Below are 12756 nucleotides of genomic sequence, written 5' to 3' on the forward strand. Positions count from 1 at the left end.
ACAAATAAGAACAGGTCAATTAAAGCATTTACATCAAACAAATCAGAGGCACCCTATATAAGATATAAGAAAGCCAATACCGCATGCGAAAAGGTGATTAGATGGGATGAACTAGAATAGATAATGAGAAAGTGATAGCCAAAGAGAGTAAACATAACCCCAAAACATTTTTGAAGTGCATAAGTTACATAAAAACAAAAAATTTAAGTGTAGGTACACTGAAAATAGAAATGGGCATGTTAGTTAAAGGACCACTGTAGGCACCCAGACCACTTCAGCTTAATGAAGTAGTCTGGGTGCCAGGTCCATCTAGGTTTAACCCTTTTTGCTATAAACATAGCAGTTTCAGAGAAACTGCTATGTTTACTTTAGGGTTAATCCAGCACCTAGTGGCTGTCTCATTGACAGCTGCTAGAGGCGCTTCCGCGCTTCTCACTGTGATTTTTCACAGTGAGAAGACGCCAGCGTCCATAGGAAAGCATTGGGAATGCTTTCCGATGGACTGGCTGAATGCGCGCACAGCTCTTGCCATGCATGCACATTCAGCCAGGGACGTCAGAAGAGGGAGGAGAGTCCCAGTGTCGAGGGAGCCCAGCGCTGGAAAAAAGGTAAGGAATTAACCCCTTCCTCCCCCTTCAGCGCCACAGGAGTGGGACCCTAAGGGTGGGGGCACCCTCAGGGCACTATAGTGCCAGGAAAACGAGTATGATTTCCTGGCACTATAGTGGTCCTTTAACCCCTTAAGGACCAAACTTCTGGAATAAAAGGGAATTATGACGTGTCAGACATGTCATGTGTCCTTAAGGGGTTAATCAAACCATGAAAAGGCAGACATTTTAGATAACTATTTCTCCTCAGTATATATTTAGAAGCATCCTATTTATTTTATTTATTTATTATTGCCATTTATATAGCGCCAACAGATTCCGTAGCGCTTTACAATATTATGAGAGGGGATTTAACTATAAATAGGACAATTACAAATAAACTTACAGGAACAGTAGGTTGAAGAGGACCCTGCTCAAACGAGCTTACAATCCTATGACAAGAAATATGCAAAACATGTAGAAAAATTGTCATTTGATGATTCAAGACAGGCTGATACCACATTTAAAGAAAGTTAATATAAACAAAGCTCTAGGGCCTGACGGTATTCACCCACGAATACTTAAAGAAACAGTATAGAGTCAGTAATACAAACGTGTATTCCTATCACTATAGTGGGGTCGCCTTCCCCATTGCTTAAGTTAAATAGTGTAAATATTTACCGTTATATCAACGCAGTGCGGATCCACCAGTGCTGGACCTGCCCCTGCTCTGCCTCCACGCAGAAATGATTAAAATTTATGAGTTCAGCCAATCCAATGCTTTGTCATAGGAAAGCATTGGGATGCAAAATGCCACGCTGCAATAATCAGCATTTCCTCATCAGCATTGAATAAATGCATCTCTATAGGGAAAGTTCAGCATCTCTGTGCGGATTGCAGCACTGACCAAGAAAGAAACTCTAGTGACCATCTGAATGACTGCCACTGGAGGTGTCCCTAGGCAGTGTTTACATGAAGCTGCCTTTCAGAGGCATACTATATTCACCAGACCAACTGCATTAAGCTGTATGTTCTGGTGACCATAGTGTATCTTTAAGGAGCTAAGTATGGTAATAAGTGAACCTCTGTTTTTAATCTTTCAAGCTTGTTTTCTTTCAGAAATTGCACTGGAGGATTGGAGAAAGGCAGATGTCGTTCATGTATTCAAAAGGGGTTCAAAATCGTTTTATGGAAATTATAGACCTGTGAGTTTAACTTCTTGTGTCTGGAAAAGTATGTGAAATGTTATTTAGGGATATGTTTCAGCAATTCATTGTTATTAGCAGTAATTAGCATGGTTTTATGAAACATAGATCATGTCAGACTAGTTCAGTGGATGTGATCGACTTGGATTTTGCCAAGGTGTATGATACGGTTCTACACAAAAAAAACATGGTTTAGATGAAATTTTTTGTTCTTGGATAAAACATTGGCTTAAAGAGAGTTGTCATTAATGGTAAATCTTCAAGCTGAACAAAAGTGGTAAGTGGTGTCCCTTAGGGTTCTGTTTGGGGACTGTTTCTATTCAACATATGTATAAATGATTTTGAAATAGGCATTGAAAGTCATGTTTCAGTTTTGCAGATGACACAAAACTCTGTAAAGTAATAAATGTGAGCAGGATATTGCTTTGTTACAGAAGGATTTAGATAGATTCGGGGACTGGGAATTCAAATGGCAAGTTAAATTTAATGTAGAAGAATGCAACGTTATGAACTTTGGGTAAGAAGTACACATGAAACTTACACCCTAAATGGTAGTGAATTAGGGATAACAACAAATCAGAAGGATTTCAGAATTGGTACACAAACGAGGCACCAATGTGCAATGTCAATTGGCAATTCCTATGGCTAGGAAGGTATTGTCATGTATAAATAGGGGCATTAATTCTTGGAAGTGAAATATAATGTTGCTTCTTTATAAATTAATAGTAAGACTACACCTTGAATATGAAAAACAATATAAATTGATACTTATCTCAAAAGATACAATGCAACAGCCTCCCAGGTCACTACCCAGAAGAGATGACCTTTACACAGCAGAAATATAAGACAACAAAGAAGTTTGGGATACGGCTGCAAATCTATAACAAACAGAACACATACATAGTGTAATACAGTTTTAAAAAAACAAATAGCATAAATGTAATGCACTCACAAGATTACGTGAAAATAGCGCTCTAGGGTGCCTCCCCCGATAACAATGGGGGGCCAAGTAATCCCTTCTGTAGTTCACTGATGGATGCACAATGCAGGACTCCAGTGATGGTGAAAAAAGTAGCAGCTTTATTAGTAAGGTGAAAAAGATACCACCAAACAATTAATAAAATGAAATATAAAATAAACTATAATATAAAAGGCCAATAGGTCCTACGCGTTTCGTTCACTATATGTGAACTTCCTCAGGGACCTTAAAGTAAAATAATCAGCACGGAGTAATAACAGACATAAAAAGGAGCCTCTTATGTCTGTTATTACTCCGTGCTGATTATTTTACTTTAAGGTCCCTGAGGAAGTTCACATATAGTGAACGAAAAGCGTAGGACCTATTGGCCTTTTATATTATATTTTATTTTATATTTCATTTTATTAATTGTTTGGTGGTATCTTTTTCACCTTACTAATAAAGCTGCTACTTTTTTCACCATCACTGGAGTCCTGCATTGTGTATCCATCGGTGAACTACAGAAGGGATTACTTGGCCCCCCATTGTTATCGGGGGAGGCACCCTAGAGCGCTATTTTCACGTAATCTTGTGAGTGCATTACATTTATGCTATTTGTTTTTTTAAAACTGTATTACACTATGTATGGGTTCTGTTTGTTATAGATTTGCAGCCGTATCCCAAACTTCTTTGTTGTCTTATACACCTTGAATATGCTGTGCAATTTGGCACCTGTTATAAAGAAGGATATTTTCACACTAGAAAAAGTGCAGAGGCTGGCTACAAAATGAATGAAAGGAATGGATGATTTTAGGTATGAAGAAAGGTAAACAAATTCAAATCTGTTTTGTTGAGATAAACAGCACCTCTGAGGGATATGGTAGCATTATACAAATATATTTTGGGCCAATTTAAACCATCATCATAACCTAGAATACACATAGGACACAATGTCACCTATTTAGAGTGGAAGAAAATAGATTTACCGTATTTTTCGCTCCATAAGACGCACCTCACCATAAGACGCACCTAGTTTTTAGAGGAAGAAACCCAGAAAAAAAATATTCTGAACAAACTGTCCCATAGTGTTTCTTACTATGGGACAGTTTGTACAGAATATTTTTTTCTCCCCTGTCCCATAGTGTCCCCCCCTCATATAGTCTTCATCCCCCCCATCCCCATAGACTTCATCCCCCCCATAGACTTCATCCTCCCCCCTCCCCATAGACTTCATCCCCCCCCCTCCCCATAGACTTCATCCCCCCTCCCCATAGACTTCATCCCCCCTCCCCATAGACTTCATCCCCCCCTCCCCATAGACTTCATCCCCCTCCCCATAGAATTCATCCCCCCCTCCCCATAGACTTCACCCCCCCTCCCCATAGACTTCATCCCCCCCCTCCCCATAGACTTCATCGCCCCCCTCCCCATAGACTTCATCCCCCCCCATAGACTTCATCCCCCCCTCCCCATAGACTTCATCCCCCCCTCCCCACAGACTTCACCCCCCCCCTCCCCACAGACTTCATCCCCCCCCTCCCCACAGACTTCACCCCCCCCCCCTCCCCACAGACTTCATCCCCCCCCTCCCCACAGACTTCACCCCCCCCCTCCCCACAGACTTCATCCCCCCCCTCCCCACAGACTTCATCCCCCCCCTCCCCACAGACTTCATCCCCCCCTCCCCACAGACTTCACCCCCCCCTCCCCACAGACTTCATCCCCCCCCTCCCCACAGACTTCATCCCCCCCTCCCCACAGACTTCATCCCCCCCTCCCCACAGACTTCATCCCCCCCCCACAGACTGCATCCCCCCCTCCCCACAGACTTCATCCCCCCCTCCCCACAGACTTCATCCCCCCCCTCCCCACAGACTTCATCCCCCCCTCCCCACAGACTTCATCCCCCCCTCCCCACAGACTTCATCCCCCCCCTCCCCACAGACTTCATCCCCCCCCTCCCCACAGACTTCATCCCCCCCTCCCCACAGACTTCATCCCCCCCACTCCCCACAGACTTCATCCCCCCCCTCCCCACAGACTTCATCCCCCCCCTCCCCATATTCTTCTCTCCCATACTGTCCCCCTCCCCTTGTCCCATAATTACTTACCTGTCTTGCAGCGTTGGCCGGCAGCACAGGGCGCACCGCGGTACTGGAACTTGAATTTCATGTTCCGGTTTCCGGCGGGACTGAAAGGAAGTGCGCACTCAGCTTGTGCACACTTCCTTTCAGTCCCGCCGGAAACCGGAACATGAAATTCAAGTTCCAGTACCGCGGTGCGCCCTGTGCTGCCGGCCAACGCTGCAAGACAGGTAAGTAAAGCTTCATATTCGCTCCATAAGACGCACAGACATTTCCCCTCACTTTTGAGGGGAAAAAAAGTGCGTCTTATGGAGCGAAAAATACGGTAGTTTAAGGTAAAGCAAATGTTATTTTACAGTAAGAACATTAACATTGTGTAACTCTCTGCCTTAAGGAGTGGTTTTGTCAGTGTCTGTACAGTTGTTTAAATAGGACCTGGATGCATACTTACAAAATCATAATATTCAGGGAAATAATGTGGGTTAACAGATTCTTGATCCAAGCAGAGATCTATCTGACATTCTAGATCGATAAGTAGTATCAAATGCAGAAACATATGTGAGAAAGTCTCTTTTCACCCTATGTACTTATGTAACTATGTCTTGATGTTAATTTAGACAGGTAGTAGGCCAACATTTGTTAAAATTTTTATTGCAAGAATCATTTATTCTTTGAATACTCTATTGCTTATTGTTTAGTAAATGTATTCTATATTACTTAGAGGAACACAATAGTCATGAAAACTTTTGGAATAATCCCAACACAAAGGGTGCCATTAAAACTGACCTCTTCAGAAAAAGTACGGCTACCAATAGCCTGCTTAATTGGGGAAGTTACCATCCAACCCCTCTGAAAAGAGGCATACCAACCGGACAGTATCTACGCTTAAGGCGTAACTGCTCCGACGTTGAAGACTTCAAAATGAGAGCTAGAGAACTACGTGCAATGTTCAGAGCTAAGGGATACCCACACAAATGTCTAAAATGGGCCTACCATCGAGCCCTTCTGACAGACAGAGAGGACCTGATTAAGGAGGTATTGGCATCTCCAAGTAAAAATACTTTTGACTCTAAACATTTGAGAGTCATCGCTACATATGATGCTGGCTGGGAGCAAGTTAAATCTATTTTAAATAGATACTGGCCCCTACTTAAACAAGACGAATACCTTAAAGAAGTTCTCCCCCCAAATGTGGCTTTTGTAGCACGAAGGGGTAAGAACATCAAGGATGCTTTAGTACATAGCCACTTCAAACAGTCGAAAACGACTGCCACTTATTGGCATTCTAATAAACTCCTAGGGATCTACAAATGCAGCCAATGCAAAGCTTGTAACTTTATCTGCAAGGATTCCAAAAGTTTTCATAACAGTGCTCAGTCTGATACTTTATCCGAATTCTTTCTTTAATTCTAATTCTAAGGGTTTGGTCTACTTGATAAAATGTCAATGTAACAAACTATATGTGGGCAATACCTTTAGGCTTTTCAAAAGACAGATTTTGGAACACATAAATTCCATTAAAACCAGCAGGCACATTGAAACTACAGTATCCAGACATGTGAAGAATTTTCATCAGGGTGACCATACAGTACTCCAATTCTTGGGTATAGAATTGGTTAAACTTGATCAAAGGAAAGGGAATTTGGATAAACTCCTCAGGAGGAGAGAGTGTTTCTGGATCTACCGCCTGAACACTCTTTCCCCTATGGGGCTGAATGAAGGTTTTTCCTACTCTCCCTTCATTAGTGATCTCTGATAATAATAATATCTATACATTTATAGGAACTCTATATATGCAAAAAAAATTATGACGCTAAAATACACTAATTTATATTTATTTACTTCTATTTATTTTTGAATGTAATTCACTTTATTTTTGAATGTAATTCACATTGATAATACCTCCAATATTTAATTGATGCTTTCAAGTGACAGATTTCCATTCTAGCCTTAATATTCCTTTTGTCTGATTTTCCTTAACCAAGTTATTGTTAAAAATATCCTTAACTTAATATAGCCACATTTTGGGATTCATTATGTATATAGTCCATCTTTTGTCTTTAAAGAACAGTCAGATAACCATTATATACCTTATATGGCACTCTGTCTATATCCCTTGCCTGTAAATTCTTAGACAGATATATGTTTAATCTTTGTCTTGGACTAAGGGACAGACTCTGTGCCACTTGATTTACCATATAAAGACATATATACTTGGCTCTATCCATAATTTAATTTGTTGGCTTAATCTGCTTGGTTCTTAATATTAATACTATTTTAACTGTCTTCTGGCATATTAGTAATTTTGAAGGAGATTAGCCGTTATTTTCCACACCACGCCCATTTCCAATAGACAGACAGGAATTATGGAGGGGTTTTTCTCCTTGCCCTTCTCTCCTCCCCCTGCCTTTTGACTTCGCCTCTCTATACCCACGTGGGATTAGACGCACGTATATGCGTCCCACCCACCTTCACAGAGGCGTTACACGCATGGACATTCTCCGCCCATGCCACGCCTCCTCTACACACCGGCGCATTATTGGGCAATCCGGGGGGAGCATCATCATTGGATATCAAGAGTTTAAAAGACCCTCCACTTGCCGAGGTATTTTTAGCCCTTGACGAAGGTGCATTAGAGGCACCGAAACGCGCGTCGGGTTTGAGTTTAGCTCTCACTGTATTTCACACTGGTAGCACTAGGTGTTTGATTTGTATTTATTTTTCACTGTCAGTACTGAACTATTCTATTTGAAGGAGACAGCCATTGGTAGCTTTTCCATTTTCTCTCTCCTGTTTAGGGATAGCACAGAACACCCTTGAAGGTGTTTCCTTTAGGAGCTGCAGGGATTATACCCCTTATTTACTATCTTCCTATCTTATGCTGCTCTGCTAAGCATCTTTTACTGGGGGACTTTTTCCTCATTATACATCATCAGGGACAGCATAGAACACCATTGAAGGTGTTCCATTTAGAAGTTATAGGGTGGATGCCTTGTATATTCATATATACTTTCTTTATTATCCCTTGACTATCTACTTACTGGCTTTGTAGGGTTGATGCTGTGTATATATATATATACTACTTTTTTTTACTATCCCCTGCACTACCTGTTTACTGGCTGTCTATTCTCCTATTTAGTTTGGAGATTAGCCACTATCAGGGCTGCCATCAGAAATTTTGGGGCCCCTGACAAAGCACAAGGTCTGGGCCCCCCCGCCCCCTCCCGGGCCCGCCCATGCCCTACCTAGTCCGCTGACAATGATGTGGGACTGAATGTGGTGTGTATAGTAGAAGTGAATTAGAATGTGTGTAATGGATGTAGTGTTTGTGTGTATTAGATACTGTTTGTGCAGTGAATGCAGAGTGTGTGTTTGTGTAGCAGATGCAGTGTGTATAGTGAACGCAAAGTGTGTTTGAGTAGTGCATGTAGTGTGTGTACAGTGATGTAGTGTGTGTTTGTGTAGTGGATGTAGTGTTTGTGTGTACTAGATGAAATGTGTTTAGTGGATGCAGTGTCTGTAGTGGATGCAGTGTGTGTATTAGACGCAGTGTCTGTGTATAGTGAATGCAGAGTGTTTTAATTTGTGGTGGATGTAGTGTGTGTACTGTGAATACAGGATGTTTGTGTAGTGGATGCTGTGTGTACAGTTAATGCAGAGTGTGTGTCAGTATAGTGAATCCAGAGTGTGTGTTAGTGTGTAATGAATGCAGAGTGTGTGAGTGTAATGAATGTAGTGTGTGTGTGTTAGTGCAGTGAATGCAGAGTGTGTGTGTAAATGTGTAGTGAATGCAGAGAGTGTGTTAGTGTGTAGCAGATGCAGAGTGTGTCTTAGTTTGTAGCGGATGCAGTGTGTTAATGTGTAGTGAATGCAGAGGGTGTGTTAGTGTGTAGCGGATGCAGAGTGTGTGTTAGTGTGTAATGAATGCAGAGTGTGTGTTAGTGTGTAGTGAATGCAGAGTGTGTCAGTGTAATGAATGTAGTGTGTGTGTGTTAGTGCAGTAAATGCAGAGTGTGTGTAAATGTGTAGTGAATGCAGAGTGTGTGTTAATGTGTAGTGAATGCAGAGAGTGTGTTAGTGTGTAGCGGATGCAGAGTGTGTGTTAGTTTGTAGCGGATGCAGTGTGTTAATGTGTAGTGAATGCAGAGGGTGTGTTAGTGTAGTGAATGCAGAGTGTTAATGTGTAGTGAATGCAGAGAGTGTTTGAGTAGTGGATGTAGTGTGTGTTTGTGTAGTGGATGTAGTGTTTGTATGTACTAGATGAAATGTGTTTAGTGGATGCAGTGTCTGTAGTGGATGCAGTGTGTGTATTAGACACAGTGTCTGTGTATAGTGAATGCAGAGTGTTAATGTGTAGTGAATGCAGAGAGTGTTTGAGTAGTGGATGTAGTGTGTGTACAGTGATGTAGTGTGTGTATGTAGTGTTTGTATGTACTCGATGAAATGTGTTTAGTGGATGCAGTGTCTGTAGTGGATGTAGTGTGTGTATTAGACGCAGTGTCTGTGTATAGTGAATGCAGAGTGTTTTAATTTGTGGTGGATGTAGTGTGTGTACTGTGAATACAAGATGTTTGTGTAGTGGATGCTGTGTGTACAGTTGATGCAGAGTGTATGTTAGTATAGTGAATGCAGAGTGTGTGCATAGTTTAGTGAATGCAGAGTGTGTGTTAGTGTGTAATAAATGCAGTGTGTGTTAGGGTGTAGTGAATGCAGAGTGTGTCAGTGTAATGAATGTAGTGTGTGTGTAAATTTGTAGTGAATGCAGAGAGTGTGTTAATGTGTAGTGAATGCAGAGAGTGTGTTAGTGTAGTGAATGCAGAGAGTGTGTTAGTGTAGTGAATTCAGAAAGTGTGTTAGTGTAGTGAATGCAGAAAGTGTGTTAGTGTAGTGAATGCAGAGAGTGTGTTAATGTGTAGTGAATGCAGAGAGTGTGTTAGTGTGTAGTGGATGCAGTGTGTGTGTTAGTGTAGTGAATGCAGAGTGTTAATGTGTAGTGAATGCAGAGAGTGTGTTAGTGTGTGCTAGTGTAGTGAATGCAGAGTGTGTTAATATGTAGCGAATGCAGAGTGTGTGTCAGTATAGTGGATGCAGTGAGTGGGTTAGTGTGTAGTGTATGCAGAGTGCATGTTGTATTAGTGAATGCACTGTGTGTATTGTATTAGTGTATGCACGGTGTGTGTTAGTGTATGCAGTGTGTGTGTGTTGTATTAGTGTATGCAGTGTGTGTTATGGGTTGTGTCAGTGTATGCAGAGTGTGTGTGTGTTGTGTTAGTGTATGCAGAGTGTGTGTGTTGTGTCAGTGTATGCAGAGTGTGTGTGTGTTTTCTCAGTGTATGCAGAGTGTGTGTTGTGTTAGTGTATGCAGTGTGTGTGTGGTGTTAGTGTATGCAGTGTGTGTTGTGGTGTTGGTGTATGCAGAGTGTGTTGTGTCAGTGTATGCAGAGTGTGTGTTGTGTTAGTGTATGCCGTGTGTGTGTTGTGTTGGTGTATGCAGAGTGTGTTGTGTCAGTGTATGCAGAGTGTGTGTTGTGTCAGTGTATGCAGCGTGTATGTTGTGTTAGTGTATGCAGTGTGTGTGTTGTGTCAGTGTATGTAGTGTGTGTGTTGTGTCAGTGTATGTAGTGTGTGTGTGTTGTGTTAGTGTATGCAGTGTGTGTGTTGTGTCAGTGTATGTAGTGTGTGTGTTGTGTCAGTGTATGTAGTGTGTGTGTGTTGTGTCAGTGTATGCAGTGTGTGTGTTGTGTCAGTGTATGTAGTGTGTGTGTGTGTTGTGTCAGTGTATGCAGTGTGTGTGTTGTGTCAGTGTATGTAGTGTGCGTGTGTTGTGTCAGTGTATGCAGTGTGTGTGTGTGTGTTGTGTCAGTGTATGTAGTGTGTGTGTGTTGTGTTAGTGTATGTAGTGTGTGTGTGTTGTGTTAGTATATGTAGTGTGTGTGTGTGTTGTGTCAGTATATGCAGTGTGTGTGTTGTGTCAGTGTATGTAGTGTGTGTGTGTGTGTGTGTTGTCAGTGTATGCAGTGTGTGTGTGTGTGTTGTGTCAGTGTATGTAGTGTGTGTGTGTTGTGTCAGTGTATGTAGTGTGTGTGTGTGTGTGTTGTGTCAGTATATGCAGTGTGTGTGTTGTGTCAGTGTATGTAGTGTGTGTGTGTGTTGTCAGTGTGTGCAGTGTGTGTGTTGTGTCAGTGTATGTAGTGTGTGTGTGGTGTCAGTGTATGTGTGTAAATGTGCAATCTGGGGTGAGGGGGAGCCTTTTAACATACTGTATATACTCGAGTATAAGCCGAGTTTTTCAGCACATTTTTTGTGCTGAAAAACCGGAACTCGGCTTATACTCGAGTCAATAGTCTGTATTATGGCAATTTGCATTGCCATAATACAGACTGAGGGAGAGGGGGCTGGCAGAGATCTTACTTACCCGTCCTGCACCTCCTGTCAGCTCTCTCCTCCTCCGCGCCGTACGTTCAGCACCTCGGTCAGCTCCCAGTGTAAATCTTGCGAGTGCCGCGGCTCTCGCGAGACTTACAGTGTGAGCTGACAGAGGGAGCTGCACGGACGGCGCGGAGGAGGAGAGAGCTGACAGGAGCTGCAGGACGAGTAAGTAAGATCTCTGCCAGCCCCCTCTCCCCCCCACTGAACTGCCAATGTTGGACCACCAGGGAAGGAGCCCCCCTCCCTGCCATGTATCAAGCAGGGAGGGGGGACGAAAATAAAAATAATAATTAAATAAAAAATAATAAGAAGAAATAATAAAATTGCCCACCCCCACCACTGCAACACACACACACACACACTGCACACACACACACTGCACACATACACACACACTGCACACACACACACACACACACTGCACACACACACACACACTGCACACATACACACACACTGCACACATACACACACACTGCACTCATACACACACACTGCACACACACACACACTGCACTCATACACACACATACTGCATTCATACACACACACACTGCACACATACACACACACACTGCACTTATACACACACACTGCACACATAGACACACACACACACTGCACACATACACACACTGCACTCATACACACACTGCACTCATAAACACGCTGCACTCATACACACGCTGCACTCATACACACGCTGCACTCATACACACACGCTGCACTCATACACACACTGCATTCATACACACACTGCATTCATACACACACACTGCATTTATACACACACACTGCATTAATTATACACACACTGCATTCATTATACACACACTGTAAATAAATATTCAATTAATATATTATTTTTAGGATCTAATTTTATTTAGAAATTTACCAGTAGCTGCTGCATTTCCCACCCTAGTCTTATACTCGAGTCAATACGTTTTCCCAGTTTTTTTGGGGTTAAATTAGGGGCCTCGGCTTATATTCGGGTTGGCTTATACTCGAGTATATACGGTAATTAAAAAAAAAAATTACATTTAATTAAATTGTTTCTCCCCCCTCCCTGCTTACCTGTGTCTAGGGAGGGGAGAGATTCCATCCCTGGTGGTCCGGTGGCATGGTGGGGCCCCCCGGCTCCCTGTTACCGCAGAGGGGGCCCAGGCAGCACACAGCCTCTTCTCTTTTCTCTCCTCTAATAACTCTCGCGAGACCCGCGGAGCGTTGCCATGGCAACCGGGTCTCGCGAGAGTTATTAGCAGAAACGAGAAGAGAAGAGGCTGTGTGCTGCCTGGGCCCCCTCTGCGGTAACAGGGAGCCGGGGGCCCACGGCTGCACATATAGATCGCAATATTCGCTATCTATGTGTGCAGGGAGGGAAAGTGGGGCCCAGGACTGCCAGAGCAATCCGGGCCCCCCAGGGCCGCCGGGCCCGTGACAACCGTCATGGTTGTCACCCCCTGATGGCGGCCCTGGCCACTATTATAACTTTA

This window comes from Pelobates fuscus, chromosome 4 (assembly GCF_036172605.1).
Source record: "Pelobates fuscus isolate aPelFus1 chromosome 4, aPelFus1.pri, whole genome shotgun sequence".
Classification (NCBI taxonomy): domain Eukaryota; kingdom Metazoa; phylum Chordata; class Amphibia; order Anura; family Pelobatidae; genus Pelobates; species Pelobates fuscus.